Below are 12133 nucleotides of genomic sequence, written 5' to 3' on the forward strand. Positions count from 1 at the left end.
TTAAATTATTTGCTATTTAAATTGATAGAAAATTGTTATTCTTGTATAGTTTTATTCTAATGTCGGTTTAATGAGATTCAAAGAATATTTTTCCTTAATCATTCTGATTGATAGTTAATAATATAATAAATAATTAATGTCACAAAAAAAAGGAAAACAACGATAATAAAGTTGAACATAATAAAATTAAAAGATTTTGATCAAAAATATAATAGAAATATCCAATAAAATAATTTTTAGAAAAGTGAAAAATTGTTTATAATAATAGATAATTAATAGAACAGAGTTATAAATAAATATTTGATAATAGCATGTATAATCAAGTCCTTGGTTCTGGCAAGAAGGAAATAAAAGTTTGAACTAATGACCTGGGGTTGTAGACTGAGCATTTCAATTTAGATGACTTAAATATTATATATGACAACAATTATATAGTTAAAGATAAATTGTAATTGATATTGTATAATAGTAAAAAAAAAAAAAGTAAATTAGTAAGTATAGAAATGAATATTGGACTGGTAGACCTTGCTTGGAAATCTTCCAATCTTTAAAAATAGGTACCTGATCTCTCACAAGGTTGTATTCAATTAAAACTTGATTAAACAACCGGATTGGATATAGACATTCATAATTAATTATAAATCTTATTTTTAATATTTGATTAAAAAGAAATAAGTGTTCATACAGGTTTGTAATAAAATTATTAAAATAAAATCTTGCTTCCAGTGTTGGTTGATTGCTATTGGAGTATCGTGCAAAATAACGTCCAATTCCTACAAAATTTGGAATGACGACTATCCGTACTATTATTATTTTAATAAATATATATAATGGAGTTATAAATAATGAAGTCAGTAAAAAATAAAGGGGAGGGAATAATATTTTGAGTAGAAAGAATTAATAAATATTCAAAAGTTACTTGATTTTATCTCAAGATGTCATAAACAAGATGTGGATGTAGAAGTTCACTAGTAAATAATAGGTTGTTACAACATATGTACCAGTGACCGTTTGGAGGATATGTTACTAATAATGAAGTTCAGAAACACTATTAAAACCATGAATAAGTACTCAACTTTTAAATTTTTACTTATTGAAATGAGTATTTTTCCAAACTTTTCCAGAAAATAAACTCCATGACTTTTTCTGTAAAATAAATTTCCCGACTTAAATATTTTCACGAAATAAAGGTTTCATTGTTGCGCCCCCTTTGTTCCATTGTTTCTCCGAATTGTTTACTAATAGACAAGTAATTTAATTTGGGAAAATTTTTGTATTTTGACAATTTATTTTAAGAAATTTCTATTTATAATAATTTCAATGAATTATTTATTTATTCTTCTACAACTTATTTTGTGAAAGTACAAAACAGCCAATAGTTGTGGTTAATTTCGAAAAATCAAAACATCCAATAAAAATTATTAGAAAAATAAAATCAAACAATATGCTAAAATCTTATAGTACAAGAGCTTAAGAGGAGAAAAAAGGCAGTTATTTCACCCCAATTTTATATTACTTAATTGAAAACTAGGTATACAAAATTGATGAGGCTGCCAAGTGTAGATAGGGGGAATAAAAAATGGTGGGTGTTTTAAAACATTAAAAATAATTAATTTTTTATTCGGAGCTATATCTCGAGAACTATTTGACGTAAATAGCTCTATTAGGGTTAATATTTTAGCAAATTTACTCTTGTATATAATGTATGTAATTGTAAATAATGTTCTTTTAGATTTTCTAGTGTTGTTGGTAGTTTTTAAGATATAGAGCTCCATATGAAAAATTAATATTATTTTAAGGTTTTGAAACAGCCGCCGTTTTTTATCCCCCCTACCTATACTTGGCATACTTATCAGTTTTGGCAAGTAATTATACATAGTTTTCATTAAAGTAATAAAAAATCGGGGTGAGATAACTGCCTTTTTTTCTTCCCAGCTCTTGTACTATTACGATTCATGAAATACTAATAACAATTTCTAACACAAATTAGATAGTACCTAAAAAAAAATGAATATAAATTAGTTTCAAAATTATTGTAGAAATAAATATTAACAGAATACCATGTCACAATCTCACAAGAGGAGATTGTCCTTCCCTGCCGGACCCGCCCCACTAAGAACCCCGGGGAGCGACGGTCCTATATCACTTTTGAAATATTTGCCTAAAAGGGAAGTGGAGACTTTAAGAAAGTTTCATGGAGCAATATTTAAAAAGCGCCTGAAATTGGAAAACAGCGTGTATACACGTTTACTTTGTCTTATCACAAATTCCTATGAGAAAGTTTTGCAGCCTTGAGTTTTAATCTTGTTCCAGCCGGTGACCACCACATCCCATTTTCCTCCTGTTCGCTTTTTTTTACAAAAACTATTTTTCTCTTTGCGATCGCTGTATACATACACTAATTTCGCAGAATTCTCATTAGTTTCAGTGAACGGTTCTGCAAGTGGTTATAAGACCACATATTAAAAAAAAAAAATCGCTACTCATATTCTCGCCATCTTATTTTCCTTATTATTCAAATGATAGATTTAAAACTTAATTAGCGTTAATTCTATATTTAAAACACTCAAAGGTTTTAAGAAGTGACTGTGATAAATGAATTTTAATTTTGGTTTTACTGTAAAAGTTGACTAATTATAAATTGTTGTTGTGACCTGGGCAGAATAGCCTGCATGAAGTTGAGTGTTTAAATAATTTTAGTTCCAAAATTGTGTTAAAACGTCCCTGATGGCCGGATTGGCCGAAACGTCAGACTTTAAGAAAAATAAAATGTGTTGAGACAAAAATGGATACAAATTGAATTATTTATTTAAAGTTAATTCTATATTTAAAAAACTCAAAATGGTCCATACAGATCTAAAATCGGACAATTCGTTCAGAAGAAAATCCTAAAAGTAAATTCTATTAGTTTTGGTGCTTCTCATGAAGAGGTTTTACCCTTGACGTATTTTTCTGGCCTTGCTACCATACGATACCAAGGAAACTATTTGAAAAATTCTTATTGATCTATTTGGGTCTGGAATGTGATGGGTTGCACAACATGTGTGTAAACGGTTAAAGGAAACCACCTTTCCTATCCCACAAAACTACATCTTTGATGGGGAGACGTAATAAAAATTTTATGAAAACTTCCTTTAGTAACAAAAGCTGGGGAGATATCCGGGGAACTTCTATCTTAAAAGAAAACATGCATACGTCCTATAGCATGACAGTATTTTTTACAAAAACAAATAAAAAAAAAAATTTCTTAGATCATTATCATTATCTAGTGAAAACCAGTATTTATTTTTAGAAATCTATACTCAACTGTTCGACGTACAGATATCTATTAGCACTCAAATTAGAGCTAGTTTAATGTACAATAAAATAGTCTATGACAAAACAAAATTTCATATCCAGAGAATTGATATTCATATTTAAATATATTAAAAATTACTACCTAGACATCTGTACAATGGTACCTGAGATTTTCCAAAAATAAAACAATTTATCCGAACAACTAGAAATTAACATTTCGTGAATTTATTTTGACAAACATCATAAAAACTACTACTCCTACGCCATAAACTACGTCATTAACTACTTTACAGTGCATTAAAATAGCTTTAATTTGAGTGCTAATAGACATCTGTACGTTGAATATTTTTTGAGAAATAGATTTCTCAAAATAAATTCACTAGCTTCTGATTTTTCCGTGCTTTTTTTAGGAAATGTTGCTTTTTAAAAAGCCATATCTCGAGAATTATGGAACGTAAATAGCTATATAAGAGCTCATATTTTAGAAAATTTACTTTTCTTTAAATGATGTTTTATTACATTTTTTAGTTTTATTGGTATTTTTTAAGACATAGAGCTCCGAATGAAAATTTTTTTAATGTTTTGATACAGCCGCCATTTTTCATTTTTCCTACCTGTACTTGGCAGACTCATCAATTTAGACTATTAATTATACATAGTTTTCATTAAAGTAATCAAAAATTGGGGTGAAATAACTGCCTTTTTCTCTCCCACTTGGAAGAGGTGATTGAATTCGACAACCGTAAAGATTCTTCAGTCCCTCACCCCGCATTCCCCGGGTCGCTTTTCGGAAGGCGGCCCCATAGAGGATAGGGGTCTTAGATTCCTAATTACACTCCATAGTAGGGCTGCCTTATATAAGTTAAAGGCTGGTTTGAAATTAATTTTTAAAAACTGTCTGTAACGTTATAAGTTTCATGATTTAAGTGTTAAGATTTATGAGATAATCCATAAAAGGATCATAAATAAATTTTATTATCTTTATATATATATATTACACCCTTAGTTCTACTGATAGTATTTCAAGTTAATACATTATATTTTGAAGTTAAAATGATCTTAACATTCCTAAAATCTCAAGTGTGTCTAATTATTTCTTACTTGTTCCTCAGTTTAACCCCTGTTAAATTTATATACATAAATTTATTCCGTGTTGTAGTTGGACTCATATATATTACCTTATCTCATTTTTCTGCAACATAAAAAAATAATAGTTCTTTTTTTTTTTTTTTAATTTTCGACGGTTTCTGGTTTGAAAAATACTACTTAACCAAATAAATAACTTTACATATAATCTTTTCACTTTCTACAGTCTAGTTATTGCTGTATAATAAAATAAATTGTATCCCATTTAAGTCTCGAAACTACCAATATTTCATTATAAGTTCAACGTATCTGCCAATTCGGCCATCCTCAAGGACTTTAATTAACTTAAATACAAATTTAGAACCACATCAATTTTTAAAAAACTATATGCAGGATATCCTACCTAGGTCAATAATTTCAGTCCAAAATTGTCCTCTTTTGTCAATTCTCCACAGTAAATTAAAACTTTTATTCACTGCCAATTTACACTATTATACTTTATCACAAAATTGATGAGGTCATAAATTTTTATTTAAAATTGTCCTTGAGGTTGGTGGTTTGTCAAATTGGTCGAAACGCAAAAAATGGGGTAAATATTATTTTATTTAAGCAAATAAATAACTTATAAATTCACAAGAAGCCCGTTTAATAATTTAATGCCGTTTAATTTATTATACAATAACTTTTCCCCAGGAGTCACCCTTTAGAGAGTTACAAGGGAAAAACAAACAAAAAGACCTAATTCGTTATTTTATCAAATTAATTAGGTAATTAGAAGGCGTTTTAGGACCGTTAAGTTTGATGAAAACTAATTTTTAAAATTACTTTCCGATGAATGTTTTATGAGTTGGATTTTACGCATCGTGTTTATTCACTATAATGTAATGGTTGTATAATATTAAAATATAAATAAAGTTTTACGTATTAACCGCCATTTTTTATTGCCCCTACCTATATATGGCAGAGTCATCAATTTTGACTATTAATTATACATAGTTTTCATTAAAGTAATCAAAAATTGGGATGAGATAACTGCCTTTTTTCTCCTCTTGGGCTCTTGTACTATTAGATCTTGTTAGTATTGTATATACCGGTTTTAATATTGCTGTGGTAATATTCTTGTTTTATGTAATAATCGGTTAGACCTGGTATCTATTGCAACCTGAAGAAATTTTTATTGTCATTATCTAGAACCTTTCCTTTTCTTTTCTCTACATTATCAGTTACTAGAATTTTTTTATTGTCTATAAAATTCAGAGTTTTTCTCTGTTTCGATGTTTTTTTTGTTATGTTGCTTTGCTTTGTTGGTCTGACAGTTTGTTTTTCTATTTTATGTATTATATTTGGATATATGATTATTATTTATTTTGCTGCACCAAATTCTTTTGATTGGTCTTTTTGGGTAAAATTTTTCGATTAATATATTATATATTTCTGTTTTGATTTGTTTCATGCAAATGGTAACTGTCAGATTGATCACTCTATCTATTCAATTTTTGACTATGTTATACGCGAAATATTGTGCTATTTAATTTGATATACGATAACTATTTCGCTAGGTGCATCCTACTCTAGTGAGTTACGAAAAACAAGCAAAAAGACCTAATTCGTTACATTATTAAATTAATTACTATTTACAAATTACTTTTTGATCCCTCTAAATTAACAACCGCGTGGTAATATAAAAGGCAATATTCGCTAAGTAAAAGAAAATTACTTCTGGAAAGCTCACCTATAGGCAACACTTTTAATGATGGTTCTAACAAATTAGATCGCGTGGCCATTTCCTTCTGGAGGTTTAACTAGAATCGCTGGGAGAACGAAGTTTACGAGCAATTGTGTTTCACAGTGTTTGTAGTTTATAGAGGAAGGTAATTTTATCTACACAAGACCATAGAAAGGGTATTGTTAATACTTTTTCAGCGTAAAAAATTTCAAATCGACCAGTAGTGGAAGGAATCTAATGTATAGAAAAGTTAGTTATTTTAGGATTAATAAGGTGATTCGATATTATCGTAGGATGATAGTGGCAAATATACTTAAGTTAAATACGTCTCAACAGACCGGTCAGTTGGATATAAAAAATCTATATGATGAACTGCAAATAACGAAGATAATTTTTATTTTAATTCAAAAATTTGTTTGTTGCTAAATATTACAATCTGCCACAACGTTGTTGGACAAAAAGTAGTAATAACTTCATTTTGTAATTCATACTAAAATTAAAAATAAAGGAAAAAAAAACTTAAAATAAATATAAACTCCCTATAAATATATATATATATATATATAAACAGAATGATAAATAAAATTAATATAATCAAATTATGTATATGAAGAAAAAATAAATAAAATAAAAATTAATCACTAGTCACATTTACACTGTTATATACAATATTTATACTATCGAACTGGGGATCGCTGAGTCCAGCTCCTACAGCCATCTGTAAATTATTCAATAGACTAGTTTCTGTCAATTTATCATTCTCTTCATTTTCTTTACAATTCATTTAAAATTATTTTATTTATTGATTATTTTATGTCTATTATTATTTCATTTATTTATTTTTTCAATGTGATGAGAGATTATTTTATTTCTATAATTATTTTACTATTTATTTTATTTCATTTATTTTTTTCATGCACATAGTTTGATTATGTTCATTTTCTTTATCCTTCTGCTTGTATTTATTTTAAGAGAGATTTTATTTACTTTTTTTTTTCTTTATATGTTACTTTATTTTAGTATGAATGTTATTGCCCACAACTAATAAATAAAGTTTTTTAAATTTTCAAAAAGAAACAAAACAATTCATTTCAATATAGTTTGGTAATAATACCTAACCAGCCTTCTGAAATGAAGTAACGCCTGGGCCTCAAGTTGAAGGCGCACTTCATACATATCTCCATGGAGCTGGTTTCTTGCATTTCGGGAAGTAGATTTATTATGATCCGGTGTGTAAGGCAAGTTCGCGATAGCATATTTCAGGATTTTTGCTTACTTTTAGCTCGTTTTACGTGATTCGTGCAAGTCTCGAAATAAAAACCAAGCCATAATAGCTACATATGCACCAGTTTCTAGCGTTGACCAATTTATTCTCGGTTATATTCAGAAGCATAGGAAGAGAATATCCTGGATTTTTTTTTCTCATTACTAAAAAAAATTTTCATTCTGTTGAGTTTCCTGTTGCTCAGAAGTTCGGAAGTCCTCCAATTTCGAGACTTAATTATTTTCTAATTGACAATACTAACTTTATAATATTATCCAATTTCTCATAATTAGAATTTTTTCAGTACTTTGTAGGTATACCTCATTAGTTATATGAAGTCTTTTAAGTGTAGATTAATCCAAAGGTTTTTTTTTTTTCAGTTAAAATTTTAAGTTGATTTCTTCCGAGCCAGCCAACCTTGTCAAATTGAAAACAGACAGGGGTGGGGAGGGGACCTCGTTAAAGCCTTTGCTAATGCAGTTACTGACTTGGGTTGAAGAGAGTTTAAAAAGTTTTTTGAGTTCATAGACGTTTAGGGTTTTAATTTCGGAGCGAAGGAAAACTCTGGTTAAAAAAAAAAAATGTTGTACAATCTTCTTATGAGGACTGTTTTTATTGCGATCTTTTTTTTTGTGCGAGCGAGTTTTATTTATTTTATTTCATTTCAATTCCATCAATGATCGGTTACGGTAATTGCTTTTTTTTTTAATTATTTATTTATTGTAATTTACAACTGTACAAAATAATACAATAGGTAAATATGTAGTATGTTTCATATACACTTGAAAATCTTGGGAAGGAACCACCCATTGGTGGTACTTCAAACATAAATTTAAACTAGAAAGTCTCGTGGCCATCTTCTTTTCAGACGCCTCGGAGGATTATCAGGGATTGTTAAGGATGAAAGATTAAGAATTAATGGGTTAGGATGGTTAAGTAGTTTGGAATAAAAAGACGCATATCTGGTTTGGGTCAAATCTGCAACGAATGGGATGTTAAGGTCTTTATGAATGAGTTTATTTGTGACGTAATAAGGAGCATCAAGGATTTTACGTAGGATTTTGGATTGTAACGATTGGATGCGGGAAGAATTTGATGGTTTGGTGGAGCCCCAGAGCTCAATTCCATATGTCCAAATTGGTCTGATTATTGTAGTGTATACTAATTTTTTGTAGTGAATGGGAAGTTTAGAGCGTTTGTCAAGTAAGTGTGGTAGCAATCGGAATCTACGAGCAGTTTCTTGTCGTTTCAGTCTTGTGTGTGGATTCCAAGTAAGTCTCTTGTCAAGATGGAGTCCTAAGTATCGAATCTGTTCAACAGGACGCTAATTGCAAAATTCGAACTTCTTCGTCCACTCAGTTTCTGTAATCCTGATATTAAATTACATATATATTATAAACAACTTTATTTTGGTTGTTTGTTTTTCTTTATTGGAATTCGTTTTAAATTATAAAATATCAATCAAAATAATTGAGGAAAAAATATTCGGAACACATAAAGCCCATAATTGTTTAATATAAAACTATATTATATTAAACAATTTTATGTTTTATGCAAATATTGAACATATATAATATGTTATATGTAATATACAGAGGTATAGAGCATATGTAGCATTTACCCAATATGAAGGGGAAAAAACATTTAGCTTATATAATTTTAACAGTAATATAGGTTTTTAAAATTAATCTTGTGTTTAATTTTATACATAATTTTTCAACTTCATGGGACTGCTATTTATTGTTTTGATAAATTAATTTGTATCCAAATTAAGTCACAATACTCTTTATTAATTCCTTGAATAGTCCAATGTTTCGGCAAATTCGGTCATCCTCAACAGTTCTTATTATACATTAATTTTTAACAAATAACATTATTATTAATAAATTAACATACCTTAAATATAAATTCACACCTCACATCCAAATATTTAAAAACTTTAGCAGGCTCTTCTACCCAGGTCATTTATATCACCCTATGAAATAATAAAATAATTTTTAAAAATTAGTATAATTGGGAAAAAACAGGTAACTAGACATCAAATGTGACAAGCTTATTAATAAATTAATATGATTTGGCCGCATTGCCTAAAACGACTGTTAAAGATATAAAAAAGTGTTGTGACTTGTGAACCTGGATACTAATTAATTTATTTAAACTTGTTTGTAATATTAATTTATATACTTTAAATATAAAAGTCACCCCCTCCCCCAAAAAAGTGACCTAATAAGTAAAATTGAGAATAAGGGGAAAACAATTGTTTTCCAAAAAAAAACCCAAAAACTTTTTTTTTTTATTGAAATTAGATGTTTTTTTTTTCATGTTTATTATAAAATTTGAAGTGAGTTTTGCAGTTTCTTCATAATTGTTGTTTTGTAGATTGATGTGTGGGCATAGTCAATTTTATATATATATATATATAATGAGGAGGGTATAATATAATATATATATATATATATACACCTATACGTAAGCTTCCTCCCTTTACAGGCGCTGGGTGTGTGGGTATCGAAAAAATTCGATATCCGGGCTTGTAATTAATGGGTATATTAGTTTGAAAAAAATAATGATTATTTAAACCTTTTTATTTTAAAAAACTGTAATTTTCTTCAAGCTTTTAAAAAAATAAAAGTTGAGACTAAAATGAGCTTTATTTGTCTTGATAAGACTATTTTTCCATAAAAGTATACATGTTGAAGCAACTTTTTTGTAAGTTTCATTGACGTATAAAGTCAGGGACCTTCTTGGAAGGTGTAACCAAAATAAAGAGAGAACAATAATCAAATCAACTTTTATGAATTAGAATAACATTTTATTTATAGAAAAAAAATTATTTTGATGATGTAAAAATTAAGATTTATGTTTTTACACCTGAAAATATTAATAAAATAAAATTTTAAAAAAAGGTTGTTTCCCACCTACTGAGCGTCGTCCCAATAATTGCCTGGCCTTCCTCTTGATCTTCTCCTATCAACTCTTGTTTCATAAACTATTTTGCCCATTCTTTCCTCCTACATTCTTCTTTACGAGCAAACCACTTAGTCTATTTTCTTTAATAGCATGTTCGGCCGGTTTCACTCCTAGGTTACTTCTTATTGTAGTACTCCTAACTTTATCTCATCGTTTTTTCCTCTCTATTCTCCTCAGATACCTCATTTCCATTGGTTGGATTTGGCTTCGGTGTCTTGAGGTAGTAATCCATGATGCACTGGGTTATTTTTCCTTAAAAAGTTTAAAAAGCACTTTTTTCGAAAAGTTTATTATTTTAAAAAATAATAATAAATATTGGTACAATTCCATCACACTGAAATCAGTTTTCAGCTTTTAGTCAGTTTTATTTATTTTATTTTTTTGTTGTAGTGTTTGTTCCTCATGTATAATCAAGATTTAGGACGGGTGAAGCCAAAAAAAACTTTAATTTGGTCAATTAACAAATAATTAAACATGATTATTATTTTAAACACAGTGTATTTCTCCCATTTTAATATTTTTATGTTCGATGTATTTTAGGAATGCTCCAGGTAATGTCGCCTACTCTTTCTTGGTGTTGAACATTTCCTCTAGCAAAGGAGTTGTGAACTGAAAGAGGATATAAGAAGGGATGAATCTTTACTAGTTTCTTCTCCTCGCTTCATTCCAAACTTGTTTAATGGGATTGAGGTCAGGGACTGAAGGGAACTACTCCAGATTCTGAATTCCAACTTCATTTACGCTGTCGATAAATTAAGAGATGATTATTTGAGTGTAATGGGCTAATTGCGTGGTAAAAATGTGATACGTGATTTACAATTGTCATTTGCAGAAGAGTAATTGTGCCAATACTTGCCCTTTTGTTTCTATAATTTAGAAGATCTAGTGAGAATGACATACTGCACATTTCTTCGGTCAATTGGGGTAGATGTACAAAAGGCCTTTAGTTTACATAATATTCAAAATATTTTCTAGGATGATAAATTTTAAAAACGACAGAAAATATGAAAACGATAGGTAAATAAAATTTTAAATAAATTCCAACTCCGTTTGAATCTTTAAAAAAATTATCTGTAAAGATACCGTGAAATGTAAAGTAAAGATAAATCAAATAATATACTTTAATAATTTTTTAAAGACAAATATAGCAAATAAGACATAAATAATACTGATATATAATCTACCTCTATGTAACACTAAGTACAATATTGATTAATTTATATTTAGTGGTGTTTGTAGCGGTTTCTACTTCTGCGCAATGACCCATCAGCATAGAAATTAAACGATAGCATCCGTAATTACTCGTTTTTCCTCATTCCTTTCAAACCTAGCGTCGGATTAACAAAGTACCAGAAGTTGTGAAAGTTTCGGGCACTGCCTTTCTTGGAATACCACACATAGAGCAACGAATGATTAGCTTGTAACATTCTCAGATTTAGCTAAATATTGTCAGCGGTTATAAAGAGAAAAAAAAAAAAAAAAAAACATAAGCTGCAAACTTGTACCCGTTACTGAGCTTTTTAGGATAAAGTGGCCAATATAACTAACTGTAGCCTAGGACATCTTTTTTCGACATTAAAACGTGTAATAACTGATTTAAGGCACGTGATTGACAAGATCATCTATGTGACCTCATCTTGATGAAAATGGAATTTAATTTACTAGAAGAAATTTATTTGTCCAAGTCCATTCCGGTACTCCACAAGGTCTGTCTTTTCTCCAAATCTGTTTAACTTTTATCTTCACGACATCCTACCTCACTGATAGAACCTTTAAAGTAAATCATAACC

General features: G+C 28.9%; 1 protein-coding gene across 1 annotated transcript in view; it reads left to right on the forward strand.

Moving 5' to 3' along the window:
• Positions 1-12133, forward strand: part of LOC112210929 (probable histone-lysine N-methyltransferase set-23) — a 179003-nt gene that overhangs the window by 87966 nt on the left and 78904 nt on the right. The gene's annotated exons all lie outside the window — the stretch shown is intronic.

The sequence above is a fragment of the Halyomorpha halys genome, unplaced genomic scaffold (assembly GCF_000696795.3).
Source record: "Halyomorpha halys isolate HHAL.00 unplaced genomic scaffold, Hhal_1.1 Scaffold646.1, whole genome shotgun sequence".
NCBI lineage: Eukaryota > Metazoa > Arthropoda > Insecta > Hemiptera > Pentatomidae > Halyomorpha > Halyomorpha halys.